The sequence below is a fragment of the Cyanistes caeruleus genome, chromosome 1 (assembly GCF_971803275.1).
Source record: "Cyanistes caeruleus chromosome 1, bCyaCae1.hap1.1, whole genome shotgun sequence".
NCBI lineage: Eukaryota > Metazoa > Chordata > Aves > Passeriformes > Paridae > Cyanistes > Cyanistes caeruleus.
Window position 1 is genome coordinate 81,790,776 of NC_141701.1, and position 16,427 is coordinate 81,807,202.

The 16,427-nt window shown below is 36.2% G+C and overlaps 1 long non-coding RNA gene across 1 annotated transcript; it reads right to left on the reverse strand.

Moving 5' to 3' along the window:
* Window positions 1-694: 694 nt before the first annotated feature.
* LOC147655658 (uncharacterized) lies at window positions 695-11,537 on the reverse strand. Its single transcript, XR_015279863.1, has 3 exons — window positions 10,864-11,537; window positions 5,477-5,695; window positions 695-1,801 (listed from the first exon to the last, which is right to left on the reverse strand). It is a non-coding gene; the product is annotated as an uncharacterized LOC147655658 (long non-coding RNA).
* Between the last annotated feature and the right edge of the window lie 4,890 nt (window positions 11,538-16,427).

Here is a 16,427-nt window from a genome sequence, read left to right on the forward strand (position 1 = left end):
TAAAGACAGCTTATACAGACAATGACAAAGAATGAAAATAATATTTCATAGTTTGAATAGGTTTTTCTGGAGACTAGAAATGTATTTATTGGTGATTTTTATTTTTTTTTTTATTTTATCAAAGGAACATTACACTTCTTCAATTATTTTGATATTATTTTATATTGAATTTTTTTTCTATTATATCATGTGTTCTATGTGTATCTTATATCTCTACAGTGTATGTTTTAATTCAGGTTTAGTATTTTGTTATTAACTGGTATGGAACCTGACCAGTATATGTTGTCTTTTTATTTATATCAATAAAGATTGATGTAAATACTTATCTAGTTAGAGACCAGAATTTAATTCAATATTATAAATTAAAATTTTCAGTCCTATCTATACTTATGTCTGGCTGTTTTACTAAGGAAGGACTTTGTGGAAGACCTAAACATTCTTCTGTTCAGTTCCTCTCTTTCCACAGTCACCCAGGGATTTTTTCTGTTTCCACAATCTTTTGTTTCTTTGGTAACAAAATCACTACCAACACTATTCATATGAGTAAAGGCATATAGGTCTGAAATGTGTGCTGAACTATGTAACTGTCTAGAAAACAACTTTTATCTGAAATAGATAAGGCAAATAAAAAAAAAAAATCCACTGATAAGTGGGGTTTTTTTTCTTTCTTCTAATAGCTAGTCTTACACCAGAATAAAGTTGATGTGTGCAATGCAAATATTTTGAAAGCAATGAATGAAGGGGTTTCTGGATTTGAAATTGTAATGAGCTTCAAAGGTTTCTAAATTATGTTTCCATCACTTCAAGAATTTCTTTTCACGTCTGTAGCATCCTCCATAACACTATCTGCAGTTCTTTTTCAAGAACTTGAGTGTTACTCAAGCAATGCAAAGGGAAGATTTGATGCCTGCTTATTTTTGCACACCTTGTATAAATGTTATCTTACCTCAAAGGTGGAAAGAAACCCCTAACAAACTCTAATTGAGAGGCCAGGGTGACAGTATGGGTAGTGCCAAAAGTAATTTCGTGTTTACATCTTCATCTCTTACATACAGTTCATGAGGTTCCTGAGATGTAAATACTGATATTTTTTTCCAGAGTACCCTGTAAAAATCGAGAGCCATGAAATGAAGTGCTTGCAGAGAACTTAAACCTGTTCAGTAGATTGGCAGCATATAAACTTCATAAACTCCAAAAGTCTGCCTGTATTCCAAGTTATATTGATGTTTCATCTGTAAATTGTAATATCTATTACTATGAATTAGCTTTTCAGTTTTTAGTATGTCAGCTTCCTCAGAGAAATCAGTGAGCGTAATCATAGATCTTACTGTTTACTACAGGAAACCATGCATGCAGGCTTCATAAGATTTCTATTTCCAGTCTAATCACACATAACACACAAACACATAAAAGATGGGGGAACAGGAGCTTCTCAGGATCTGTAAGACACACAGGGATACCTTGATTATTATTGATAAACTATAAAAGTATTTTCAACATATCTGTTTTATTCATTCTATATGTTGCTATTTTAATCTGTGACAGGAGTTGGGTTTTTAAACTGAATTTTACATGCTTTCATTTTATTTAAGTCCAGAATTTGGATGTTCAGACTTGTGCCAAATACTGAAAGCCTGTGAGCTTTCTTACATGCATAGTCATATTTATAACTGAAGTTTTCTTTCTCTGCAGCATCTTAATCCCGACGCTGTCCAGCAGTTTGGCTCCAATCTCATGCACACACCCAAGATTTTGGGCAAAGTCTATTCGTTCACTTACTCTCCACCTCCTGTGGCTTTATCTAGAAAGGAAGGAACTAATTTTCTGCTGTGCAGAAAGACAGGCCCTAGGCTTGTCTACCTGCAAAACAGCAAATTCAGCACTGATGTTTTCACATGGTGAAGTGTCTGTAGGTATTACAAAACATAGAGACCAAGCCTAGGAAAGGGATGTTACTCAAGAGCTCTCACTTTCCTGACCATTTCCTACAGCTAAATTAGGTTACATCTGGCCACCTAGCAGCGTTGGTGCTCTTCTGAATTATATATTCAAAAACCTAATTCTTACCTGGGGGGTCCCATTTTGGTCCCAAAATATCTTCATGTCAGCTGTTCCAGATTGCTGGGACAGTAAATTCATATTATTGCTTCATTTCTTTTTCTTTGCAGGACTAAGCTTCCAATGGCAATTGCAGGATTTACCAGTTGAGAATTGAGTAGTCAGAAGTTAGCCAAGATTTTTGGGCAGGATAAAATCGGGGGGAAGGAAGTGGCATCCAAAGTCAGAAATCTACTTGTAGTGATCTGCTGGCAAAGTTCTTATAAAAATTTTTAGATTTCGAGATTTTCCTTGTTCTTTTTATTGGTAAAAAATATTGTGTGGAAGTTCTAAGCTTTGGACACAAAGGGAGAGATAATCCAACAACAAGTAGTTCAGTAAAATAGCCTCCTTAATCATATAGGGCTAACTTATTTTCTTTTTCCTAATCTGCCCTCTAGAGAAGACTATTGGAATAATTCTGCTGTCCCTACCAATGCTGGGAACCTCCTGTTCATGTCTCATCAGAGAGACCATGGACTGATATCCATGGCAGGCTGCAGAGATCCTGTCCATGGAGAGAGGTTTCTCCCTTCTGTTCCTTTGAGCTATATGTATAATTTCCTTACAAGTAAACATCTCCATTAATAAAGGATGTTCTCATAAAGGTTTCTTACAGCACTTCTAGTTAAAGGTGAGGTCATACAGGTGGTGTAATTGCAGCACCAAGGGGGAGCTGCCTGCATGTTTTTCTATCATGATGAGCTGGCTGGGTTTGTCCTGCTATCAAGGTGTTTGAGGACAACACCACCAGCACATCCTGAAGCCACACCGGACAGGTGGCCTGGCACAGCACAGCACTCAGGTCAGCTGCAACGTGGATCACCGATTCCTCGAGGTACAGAAGCCCCCCAGTCAGAACCACTTCACTTCAGCTCTTGATGTGCACAGCCCCTTCTGTTCCCAAGCACATGAAAAGTTACAGGCTATATTGGGAAACTGTTCAGTCATCAGAGCTTCCCGACAGGCTGGGATGTTCCCTCTGCCCTACCACCTACTGCTGCAGCCGGCACTGACATTGGGCACGCCGGCAGGTTCCCCTGCAGTGGCTACTCATGCTGCATACAGCCTGCTCCAGCCCAGAGTACGAGTAGAGGAGACATGGGCTCTTCAAGGTCAGCAGCTCCTCAGTACAGGGTCTTCTGCAAGGCTCCCAATACAAAGAGCAAGGAAAATATCAAAATCTATATATATATAAAAAAAAAAATCTTCCTTTGGTTTTCTATTTTTGTGAAGATAATTGGTAGTCTAGCAAGGACCTTCAAGGATCTGCAAGATTCCTACGTGGACAAAAAGTATAGGCAATACATACAAAAAATAAGTAGGTCCATGTTTTTATAAGACAGCTAAATTATGATCATAAAATAGCAAAACTCAACCCATGTCACCTTTCACTGTTCAATAATCTAAAATATTTAAATATTTAGATTTCTATCTTTTTGAGTTAACTTTTATTTTCTTACCCAAATCCATGAAATTATCGAATTGGGATTGAGGTGAAACCTTTATTGATCTTTCTATTTCTATTGCCATTGCTAGTATGGCACATCAGAGATATTAAAAGTGTCAGATTCCAAGGACAATTTTACCATGCTTAATAGTTTTTCCGGTGGTTAACCACAGCACCCTTTCATTAACAAACAAGCAATCATCATTTTAATTTTTTTTTTCTTCAATCATTAAGTAGGTAAATGAAATAAATAGCTTGTTAATGTTAGACTGTAGGAGCTTCTTGAGACCTAGCGTGCTGAAAGGAACAGATTAATGCTTTTACTGCTGCGTTTGTATGTAGCTCACAAATAATATACATGAATCTGATTTGCTGCAAAGCAGTGCAGATTCATGTAAAATAAGCCATACAGATAAGAAACAAGCACTAAAAATAAAAATGCATTTGCAAAAAGCCTGTAAAAAAGGCAAAAAAAATCTGCATTACCCTATGTGTTCCAGCTTTTAAGAGATGACTCTGCACTCAGCACATCAGTCAGAATCATTGAAAAGGCAGAAATGATTTATCTGGGGAATGTATCTGACAATAAAATCCTAGAGCTGTAATTACAATTGGCAGATTCAAGGCTGCTGGTGGTGGCAGCAGCTTTACTAAGGGAAAAAAAGATACATAATTTTGGTAATGTTTTATTGTACAGAAGGCTGTGTTAATATTGGACATGATATGCTTCACTGGAGATGGAAGAGAACTGCATAAAATTGCTGTTGTAATTTGCTTAAATAATCAAATTCTTGATTTGTTTTAAGGGGAATAAAAATAACCTGGAATCAAAAGAAGCAGGGAAAGAGTGTTATTTATTTACATTGTGGACATCACTTCAAACAGACACTGGAAATTTTCAAGTGTTGTGTGCTGGTTTGTGGTTTTAATTGCCCAAAGTGGAGGTTAAGCATTCTATGTTGAATTCCCTGGGGGCTGTACCTGTAAGCACTCAAAGGCAAGATATTATTGCTAAAGGTCTGTATTTCTTTTGTGAATCCTTTGTCCTCTTTCTTCCTGCATCCCTCTAAGCCTAAATTCAGGAGGCCCCTGACCTCCTCCACATGCTGTCCTCTAGATGCTGCACATTTCTCTCTCTACCCTGCTCAGAATGTGTCCAGTACTCAAAATTATTAATTTTGAATTAAAACTTTTTTTATACAAGACTGTGCACATGTGACCGTGTCAGCATACAGAATAAACCAGTGGTCCTGGAAGAATTTAATTTGTATGCTTGAGGCAGCATAAATAGGGAATGAAATTCATAGGAGAATGAAATCCTTTGCTCAAGACTGTATATCAAGAGAGCCCTGAAGGGAGCCTAATATCTCTGGCCCAGGCCAGAGCTTCACCAGCTACAAATGGGCTTCTCCAATTCTACTCACAAGCTGAAGTGAGTGTCCAGCCCTGGAGGTGCTGTGGGCACTCCTTATGTTACTGGTCTTGGGCATGGTTTGGGCAGCTCTGCCCCAGATCTGTCATTTAAGTGACCCTGCCTTGTCAGAGGGGTTGGATTAGATGATCTCCAAAAGTCCCTTCCAACCCTAACTGTTCTCTCAGTCTAGGATTCTTTGATTAGTCAACTTGTGTTCTTTATTTCTATATTTTTACTTAATCACTTTAATTTTTAAATTTTAATTCAGAGGTCCAAGTAGTTATAATCTCAGAACACTCAACTTAATCTCACTAGAGCAAACTAAATCACTTTATTTCTTCTTGAAAGAAAAAGTTACTGACAATTATTCTGATTTTAGGAGATTGCAGTAACTGATTGCTGATTTGATGTGATATGATTTTAATCATGGTTGTAGACATGAAGTTTTTTTTAGATGAAAATTTTAAAAAATAAATGTGGTGCCAAAGAAGATGCATTAATTGGAAGGTTCTTACTTTTTCATTGTTTGTGTTGCAAGTATTAGGCTGCTTGATGTTCACGCCCCTTGACTGTCTGTTTGGATGCTTGTACCTGTTTTATTTTCCTCCATTCTTTCCACTGCCTTTTCCAGAGGTATCATGTGCCTGGTCAAGCTGTGCACATTTGCTGAGTCCACAAGTCATCTTGTCATTCAGGGCAATATTACAGATTGTGTGATGTCTCTTGAGGGCTTTCTGAAAAGACAAGAAAATTCACTTTCAGGCTATTGATGTTATTCATACGTTATCCATAATTCAAATGCTGTCTTTATGCACTGTTTTGGCACTAAAGTGAACTAGAAAGATTTATTTTTTTTTTTGCAAGTCTTGATTCTTATTGAAAGGGGACATACTTGTCACTCTTTTTGCAAAATTGTTTTTCCCTGCTGCTTTCCTCTCTTCATCTCTCCTCCTGTTCTAATCTTTCAAATTATATTTTTCCCAAAGGGAAAGTGAAGAGCCTTGCATTTGAGCTCAGTTAATTCCCTTCCTCCCACTCTGGTCTCAATTTCAGCCTGTGTACATCACAAAGTGCATTAGTCCTGTTGCTTTTATTAACTCATGTTTCAGTAGTTCTTGAATCTCATTCTGAGTCAGCTCTGATCATGTCTAAGGCTTGTGGTTTGTTTGCCGCCTTTTGGGGTTTTTTATCCCTGTTCAGCTGTTTTTGCCTGGCTTCCTATTCATCAGAAAACTATTTGGCACTTTAAAGCTCATGATGAAAAGAGAGCTGCGTAGGCAAACATCATTAAACTTATGACCTTTAGGGCTTTATTCATTGCAATTTGAAATTCTGGCAAACATTCTTGTGCACAGTATAATAAATAATCATTAGTTACAGATCTTGAAATTCGTGATTAAACAGCCGAATGATTTCAGAATATAGATGGTTGTGATCTTTTCTGGATTGTGGTTAATCCTTCCTTATGTAAAGGAGTTCTGAAAGTAAAAATACCCCCCCACACACACACTCTTGAAATAAATGAGAGTAGTCTTGAAACTATGGTCTCAGTTTGAAAATATAGCTTAATGTTATAATGAGAAGGCCATTGCTTCTCTGATCTAGAGGGATGCACATGAACAGCCTTCATATGGCATGAAAAATGTTTTGTAATCTTAAAAAATTCAAGGACTCACATTCAGAATTTTTCAGATTACCTAAGCTTCAATGTTTGTGCTGGGTTGATCTTCAGGAGGAAATGCTCAACAGTTTTGACTTATAAAATGTCCAGAAAATATCAGTGTTTACACATCCCATAGCCACATCCATATATGCCCTTGGAGAGAGGCTAAGAATTTCTTACTAGGAAAACAAGTATAAAAGTTTACTTCACTTTTGCATTGCTTTGAAGTAAATGATTAAAGAACATACAGGATTTTAGTTCCTAAATTCTTTAAAAATATTTAAATGTACAGGAAGTAATGAGTCATATATCTTTATTAGATATTTCCAATTACTAGAGTATGTCATATTTTTCAAGAAAATTAGGGATGAAAATCAACTCTAATTTTTTTAAAAATATATATTTATAGATTCCTGTTATAAAGAATCTGTCTTCCAAGGCTCTTGTAGATGATAGCTATGAAAGAAGTGGTTTTAACAGGTTTGAGGGTGTATCCATTGTAGTTATGCTTGAGCTATTAATGGGAACAGAGTAATGGTTAAAAACAGGAAATATATGGTTTTGTTTGTACTAAATGTTCCTCTAGGCAGCTATAGGTCATTTTCTTTTCTTGGTTTTTGGTATGTAGTGGGAGAGTTTCTTCCTTTTATTATTTTTCTCCATTTTCTGTGCACTGTCTGCTCTTCCTTTTGCTGCATTTAAAGTAAACCTATTTTCTTACTACACAGTGAGTAGGCTGGTTCTGGTTGACCTGCACAGTGCTTCTACAAAACTATTTTGCTAGTGTGATGAATTCTATGAATGATGAATGCCAGCTTCTTTTGGACTTTTGGATAGGACTCTCTATCTTTCTAGTTCCACCCATTTAATAGATCAGTTTAAGAAACATATTCAGACCAAAATTTTAAGCAAATGTAAAAAGATGTAAAAAGTTTTTTGTTTTGATTTGGTTTGGTTTTTAAATCAGAGACATATCATGACATATATGCTCACTCAGGGCTCTTCCCCTGTCATCAAAGTGTTGAATGCCTTTATTTAATTTCTCCTGGAAATCTCAATTAATATTATTACTACTTGACAAGTTAAATATAAGACACTATCCAAGATTGGTAGCTGTGCCTGTTTTCTGAGTCATTCTAATCTTATTGCCTCAATAATTGCTATATTAGTAGTTTCAGCATATGGTCATCCATTGCCCCACAAAACCACTTCAGGCTCAGGAAAAGATATTGTCCAGCACCAAGCAGTTCTGCATTGACAGCTTGTGATCCAGGAATTGGGCTGATGGGCTCTAGTACCTTCTAGACAGGTTGTGAAATGTCTGTCAAAAATAGTTTGTCCCTTCAACTCCTGAGATTCAAGTGATCAGTGAAAATCCTTGAATGAGATTTTCACCAGGGACATAGTGAAGCAGATACAGATTTTTAAATCTACAGACTTCACTGATACAATTTATTCTATTATTTATTTAGATAGACTAAGATATATTTTTGCCATTTCCTAAAGGTTTTCCTCAGTTGTGTTTTTTTGGGAGGTTTTTTTTTTTATTGTTTGTTTGATTTGTTTTAGGGTTTTTTAAAAATCAAAGTTCTTTATATTCTTGTCATTTTGACTTTCTTAACAAATTTCCAGAACAACACTGGCCAACAGTTTCATAACTTGCTTTGGGCATTAGTGTTAAATGGATAATGAACCTGAATGATTGAGTGTATTCTAGGAACAAAAGACCTATGTTTCTATTTTTTCAGATCAATTCCTGAGCTACCTTTAAGCACTATGATTTTTTCAGTGACTTGCACATCTCAGGTGGAATCATTCTTATTGGGACAAATTCACTTTCTCAGGAAAATTATTTTGCCAGGAAATTGCTTTATTTTTCCCAGGAAAGTAATTTGGGATCTTGTATGGGGGAATGTATGGACTTTTCTTTGTGTACATGCAAAACTTTGAGCCTATAAGGATGTTTACAAAAGTATATTCTCATTTCAAAAATATGCTATAAAGCACATAGGGAAGCCTGAAAGTTGTCACAATTTTAAAATACAGTTTCATGCATTTTATGCTGACACAGCTCTGTAGAATTATAGATACTTGGGAGGGTCACAAGTAAGAGGTGGAAATAGCACAATTTTTCAGAGGTCACACGGTCAATTACAGTGTGTCCTCATCTGTATAGGAAATTTGCAGATGAGCATACTTTTCTATTATCAGACTCTCAGTAGGGAGAATTAAAGTGATTTAGATATTGTGCTGATCTGTCATGACTTGGGTAAAGAAGGATTTAATGAGATCACTGGCATTGCTTTGTCCCTGTTCTGTAGCTCACTATTCAGGAAAGCATGAGAATTTCAGGATTAAAAAAATATACAGAAATCTTGAAGGGTCTTGCTGGAGGAGGAGGTGACAGTCAGTGATTTCATTTTCTGTTTTGTCCTGTGTATTCCCTATGTCATAAGGAGCAGTTGATGCCTCGTATTCCATTGTCTGCTCAAGGTAATGCTGGAAATTATTTGAAGAAACCGATTCTTTGTTTCTGCCCTAATGTGATTGGGCAATTCAGATTCCTATCTTGAAGGATTCAGGTTGTTTTTATAGTCTGCAATTAAAGATATCAAGCAAAAAATGTTTGATATCATCAATTAATTTGTTCTTAAATGCTATTGTTCATTTGAATTTTGTAAAAATATGAGCACTGATTAACTGATCTTACCTTTTTACCCTACAACTACAGGATTTCATGCAACTAGGTTACATTATCTAAAACTATTTATGAATGTATGCTTTATTTCATTAAATGGAATTAATTACATACTTTACTAGCATCTGTTCTACTACATGGTTCAAGAATTCTTTGCAAATTGTTGGGGAGTGGTAAAGAAAATGGAGGGAAACTTCCTTACACATACTTTTGGGTTGTTTCTCTGTTTCCCAGGTCACTTACTACCTTGTTTGGTCACTGTGTACAAGTCATTTCCCTGAGCTCTTTCCATATGTTTCAGTTTGATTTCCAGCTTGACTTCTACCACACTGCAGTGTGGTCCTGTATTGCACAGAATGAGAATACAGCCTTGCAACCCCATCTATTTTGAGCTTCTGTACTAAATAAACATTCTATGGTACTGGAAAAGTTAATATCTGCTCCAGAGAATTTTATGTTGGTGTGAGGAATGGTTCGGAACAAATTAACTGTAATAGTAAAATGGCAGAAGGTAGGTCATTCAGAGTTACTAACTACTCATTTGCCATCTCCCTCTCTCTTGCTCTTCAAAAGGGAAACTGCTGTTTATTACATCATGCTAAATGAAAGCAAAATTTCTACCTTCATCTTTCATTTTTTTTCTATATGAGAGGTGATACCACCAATCAAATATTTTGTTCCAGTTGCATACATAGTGTAGCAGCATTCCAAGTAAGGCCTGCCAAGAATGTGGTGGGATTTTGGATTGGCTGTTTGTTTGTTTCCAGGATGCCTATCCATCAAAATTGTAACTTGTAATTTTTGATGTTTTTTTTTTCCATTCAGCTCTTTCCATACAAAGTAATGTTCAAATCTTTCAGATAATCAAAATTACATATTTCATGGTACTCAATCAGTTCACTTACCACTTCAAAAGTAGTTCCAATTATAAACTTTTAGAAAGATCTTACATAAAAAGTTGCACATCTTCATTAACCAAGCTTGCAAAGTATTTTACTTTCAAAATAAAAAAAAAAAAATCTATATTAAGAAAGCATATGTTTCTGGAAAGCTGATATGATTTTGCATTGTGTGGGTGTTATTTCCAATGTTTTTCAGATTATGGGTTCATGGCCTAGTGAATGCTATCTCAAAGTTTAAGTGCATGGTAAAGAATGATGGTATGAAAGGAGCTTCCCAATTAATTTTAGCTCTGAATACTGTGTAAAAAGAAATTATGGCAAAAAGGAAATAAAACAAATCCCATTTCTTATAATTTATCTCTTCAGGTCTTTAACTGGAAGAGAAAAATGCTGAAATGATGAAGACAACAAAGGCAGAAGAAAAACATTTCACATCACTTTTTCCTACAGTGTTGTTTTTGTTGATAAATATTCATTCATAATTTACCTGGTACATTGTCATGGAGTTACTTTACCTTTAAGGGAGTTGGAGTTGCTGGGAAGTGCTTGGAGTCTTTTCTCCTGACCAATTATCAGTCATTGCTGGGAATTGACAGCAGTTTAGGCCATTGAAAAGTGGGATCAACTTGTGAACCCTACCTTAAAATGTAAAAGCAGAGCTCTCTGGGTTCTCTTTGTTTCTGGCTGTGGAGGGTGGCAGAGCTCCAGGCCTCCCGTCCCTGCCCAGGCCATGCGGCCGGGCGGGGATGGGGCCGGGCCTGCCCCGTCTCCCGGCCGGGAGATGGGGGGGCCTGGGGAAGGTTTTCTCCGGGCCGGGCCGAGCCGATCTCTGGCTCGGCTGCAGGTTTTGCTGTAACTACATTCACTAGAAACTGCCCACTGAAGAAAGAGAGAAGCTCTGGACTTGCAGCGGGTTAGAGCAGAGACTACACGCTCCAGAGCAGCCATGAGGAACCTTCCATCGCAGACGGCTCCAGCTCCTGTTCGGCAGAGATCCCCAAACCATCTACAAAAGCCTGGGCAAGATGTTAACTCTTTCATTACCCAGATGAGACTTGCGGATTAATCTTTTTATCCAGAGAGAGAGAGAGAGAGAGATCAACATGAAAAGAGACTTTATAAACTACCAGTGACAGGAAAGAAAAGAAGCTTCAAAGAAGGTAGAGAATTAAGAAGATGCTTTAATTAAGCTGAAATATCTCCCTGTTAAAATTATGGAGATGGACAATGAAGTCCTGAAAAGAACTCCTTTAATTCATGATACAGGATCTAGAGAGGAATAGTGTTCAAAGTGTAAATTTGAGTAAAGAGTAATTATAGTATAGTGAAGTACTGGGAGATTAAAAGCCTTGAGAGGCCATGAGAAAACTGTTGAGAGATTTGAAGCCCTGAGAGGCCATGAGAAAACTGTTTTCTGGTGAAGCTCACAGAAACAGATGAAGAAGACTTTTTTTTCTTTTTTTGCCTTTGAATAACTTATCCTTAAAAATGCTATCTCTAGACGCATGGCCCATACACACCTCAGAGTGATGTGAGAATGGGAAGAGTGAACTCTAATAATAGCATCTCTGGACAGCTAACATTAGGGCAATAGAAAACTATAACAAAAATAGTTTTCTTGTGAGAAACTCCATAAATTAACAGGAAGAAACTTTTGTTTCTCTATAAAGACTGGTGAACATACTAGCAAGAATTGGGACTGTTTTAACCATCAGAGTTCCAGAGTTTTTGTCTCTGTTGTCATGTGAACAAGAGAATAGTGGGTGGATAGGGGATGGAAAGGTTTTTTTCTGGAAGTTTATTCTGGTGTTCTTATTATTGTGGTTTGTCAATAAACTTTCTTTTTTTTCCCTTTTAAGTTGTATGCCTGTTTTGCTCTTATTCTAATCCATATCTCACAGCAAGAAGTAAGTTATTTTCTTAGTTAGTGGTTTAAAACCACGACATACATACATGTGGGCTGGGACATATATTCTCTGCTTTAGCAAGTACGAGTACTGTTCAGTGATATCTTTAAATTATGCCCTAATAACCATTTTCTAGCTAGAAATTGCCTTTTCTTTGGGCAATTCCAAGTGGCTTATAGCAACAGAAAAGTATATTTGACTCATAGTATTTCTCCATCACAGTACTTATCATGTTCACATGCCTAATCTGTGTTGACTTAGAATTAGGAAACAAATCCTGTTTATCCTGTTCATACCAATGAACATTCTCAATTAATAGTTTTCAGCAGAAAAAAGAAATTGTGGCATAGAAGAGGAGTGTTTTTTGGGGGCTGTTTTGTTCACAAATATCAATTCACTTAATTGGATTCTTAGATTCAGACTTTTGTGTCCATGAATTTTTTAATTTTTTAGTCTGTCTTTTTTTTTTTTTAAGTATACTTACCATTGGAAACTCAGCAATTAAATCAGCTTTATTTACCTGTGTAAACTTGTAATAAACTTAGCATTATCATCTTATGAGTGGCACTGTCATCAGACAGACTGTCTTATTTCAGGTCATAAGATACTTTCTCATTTTAAAAAAAAAAAAATCCATAATTTTCTGTCAACAGTTCAAGTTTTTCTGATGGGATTGTTTAAAAAAGTTTACAAAAAGGCTTTTCATGAAAGAAAGATAATTTACAATTAACAATTTTATATTTCTCTTTTATAATTCTGTAGTTTTTATGAATGTAGTTCTACCATGGAATATTATTCGATATCTGCATTTTTATTGTGTTTTCCTTAAGAATTTGGTAATGGTTGCCTTCAGAGATTCTAGGCTGAACAGAACGAATGCTGTCTGTATGGTAATTCAAAAATAGTTGCATTATTAAGTCGTAATTTGGATGTTAATTGTTTGACAGGATTGTGATTATGGAAGTGAGTGAGGTGAAGAAATTATGTTGCTCCTCTTCAGATGAATTCTTTAGCAAAAAATCTTAATGAAGTAGGCAATAAAGTATGGTAATAACCAAAATATGGATACAACCTTAATCCTGGAGGAATTCCTGAGGTTGGAAGGATTTTCAGTATTTCTAAATAAATTGGAATTGGTCATTTCTTGAAGGGATTGTTTTTAATGAGAGGAGCTTTTTAATAAGGAAGAAAGTGATTCAGTTCAATATATTTAATCCCAAACTCCAGCAGCCTTAAAGAGTTGTGTGTTAGAGCAATGCTTCTGTTCAGATTAAATCAACCCAAACCAATTTCACTTGAGTGAAAAAATGCCATTGCATGCTGCTTCCCCAAAAATTCCAAGCTCTGTTTACTTAACACAAAAAATACACTGCATTAAATCGGGATTTTAATAAAATAGCTACATTCCTATTGAAAAGTTGTCATCAGAGCTGCTTCAAAAACAGCAAAAATTGCTTCTCCTACATGATCTTGGGATATCTGCAACTTTAGAACAAATTTGGTTTTAAGAAATCAGTTTGCTTTGAGTATCAAGAGATTAAAAGTCAGGCACTCTGGATGTAGTCATGCCAAAGAGCTGTATTATGGTAGGTTTCTTGAATGATGTTGGGTTTTTTATAATTTTTTTGATTGCTGACATACTGATTTCAGTTTCAGTCATCCTAAAACCATTTTAGTTTCCTTAGGGGGAAAAAAAAAAGCTTTCCTCACCAGAAAGGATTGACTTTTCAGTGGAAGTCAATTTGGAATCTAATAATTCATTTCCTCCCACAAAATACTAAGAAAAAAGTAATCTTTTATTTTATTCTAGACCAGAAAAGTATTTTTTATTTTTTTTATTTTTTTCCTTAATGTGTATCTTGTATTTACTTTATTTTTCACACTGCTACGTGTGACACAATAAAAAGAGAGAGAGATATCAAAAGAAAGCGTTCACTTAGATCTTTCTTTTGAGCTGAGAAGCATATTGCTGAGACATTTGAAGTGCAAGCTCCTTATTTTCATTTTTTTCCATGAAAAATTTAGACAAAGAAGTACTGAAATGATTGGTAAAAGTGTTGCAATGCTATAAGCACAGGCAAATGAATAGAAGAAAATAATGGTAATTTTTTTAGGTACCAGAGGAGGATGTTTCCTCTGGCTCCTAAAAATTCTGTGTTCTTCACATTGTGTAATTTAAGTCAGAATTGTTCTATTTTGTGCTCTAAAGGTTTATCTTTTAAAGGAATGAATATTCTTGTTTCACTTGAACAGTAATAATATCTAGAAGATGGAAGCAGAACTCTACAACTTAGTGCTTGTAACAGCATAATTTTAATGATAGTAATATAATATTATAATAATAATAATAATTCTAATTTAGTTTAGTTAATTGACAGTAGAAGTTTATTTGACTATAGACTCTATGGAATTATATTGACTGCTTAGGGAAATTAGACCCTTTTTTAGGTTAAAGTATTATTTTTAAAATAATTATTGATTTCCCACATATAAATGTTCTGAAATTGACCTAATGTATCTGAGGAAAATCTATTGTCTTCATTTAACTCAGCTGAATATTTAGCCTCCCTTATCAAAAGCAATCTTAAGTCATTAATTTAGTGCCAGTAACGTGCATCTTCTATTTTATTTGTTTTTGGTGGGGGGTGAAGTATGAGTCTGGGAGTGAAATTAGAACTGGGGGAAGAAGCTCACAATAAACCAAAAAATATTTCTTCTTTACCCCAGAGCATGTTTCTCCCTTGAGTTACCTGTATATCCCTTTGTTCCAGCATTGTCAAATGTGACAATGTTGGCCTTAAAGAAAAAAGCTTTCCCTTCTTAAAGACTTAACAGAGATCCTTCTGGATTTCTTCCAGCAGCTCCCCTGGGGCAAAATTCTCTCCTTGTGTTCAGGTTAATTGCACTATTTTCTTTCTTTCTTTCCATTTTACTGCAGTCTTTTCCCTTATAGTAATTTAATTTTCTATATTCTTCACTTATGCTAAAGTGTGAGGTTTTTAAAATAGCTCTTTAAAATAAGTATCAGTAACTCACAGAAGTGGCTCAATGGAGCTGATTAGTAAAGTTACCACTGTAAAAATGGCATTGGTCCTGGTAGCTAAAAAAAAAGTTCATTCTTTGACTGTCAGATTATGCCATCTCCAGCAAATTCCCTTACTGTAGATCTCTGACACATATTCAGAATGAGTGGGTAGCTGCATGACTCAAGCTGAGTTCCTGAGTTTGCTCATAGATGAGAATGGGAAGAGCAGAGTTCTCTTGATGAGTTCGGCGGGAGAAATGCAGCACCCAATATGAATGATCAGCAAGTCTCATTTATTAGTAAATCTAAAACCACTTATCAATAATTAGGCTCATACATAGTACAAAAGCAAGCTCATTATTGGATATTTTCATTTAAGGTCAACTCCACCTAGTTCCACATTCCTGTGATCGCTCATCTATGCTGAATTCACATTCTTCTGATCACAGCGTCCTGTTCTCAGCTAACAGTTGTCACTAAGGTCTTCCTAACTTTGCAACATCTCACACTGACTGTACTCTAATTCTTTCTCAGCTAACTGCTGCATGGGAACGTGACCTTTGCTAATCAGCCATTCCTCTATATTCTCTGACTGCAGCTTGTCTGGCAATGGAAGCCCTTGATCTGGAGGAAGAACAGGCCTGCTGGGGACCTTAAAATCCTGCCAGGAGAGGTTTGATTACACCTGCTCTAGATCATCCTCCTCAGCACTGGTAGTCACAACCCTCACCTCCTCTGCTGTGTGAAAGGAAAAGAAGGCATTATCTATCATCACTGACAGCTCATACCTCCTTTTTCCCCCATGGTATTTATTCTTCTAATGCCCCCATCTTGTGTTTCGTAAGGAGGGTGTCAGACACCTCCTGCAGTGCCACTTCAGTTCTAGGTTGTGTATTCCAGCTGCTGCCCAAGTACTGTCACCTGCAAATGTTGGGCTGCTGATCTTGTGGTGTGTGATCTGCTCTTGCTCTGCACTGCCTGCTAGAGGATTTGCCTGCCTGTTCTGCCTCTTTTGACAATGCTATAGATCACTAGGGGGCCCGTGTGAAAGCCTTGGTCTATTTACTTACTCCATTCCTAGCAACAATACGCATACTATTATTACAGATTTTTTCGAGCACTATATTTTCCTCTTAGGGGAAAAACATTAAATATGTTTTAAAATAATCTTTTTTTACTTTTTCAGGCCTCTGAATCTCAAACCATGGGGCTGTTATCTATTTCCTATGCTTTAGGAGATTGTTTACTTTGGACTCACTGTTGCTTCTAAT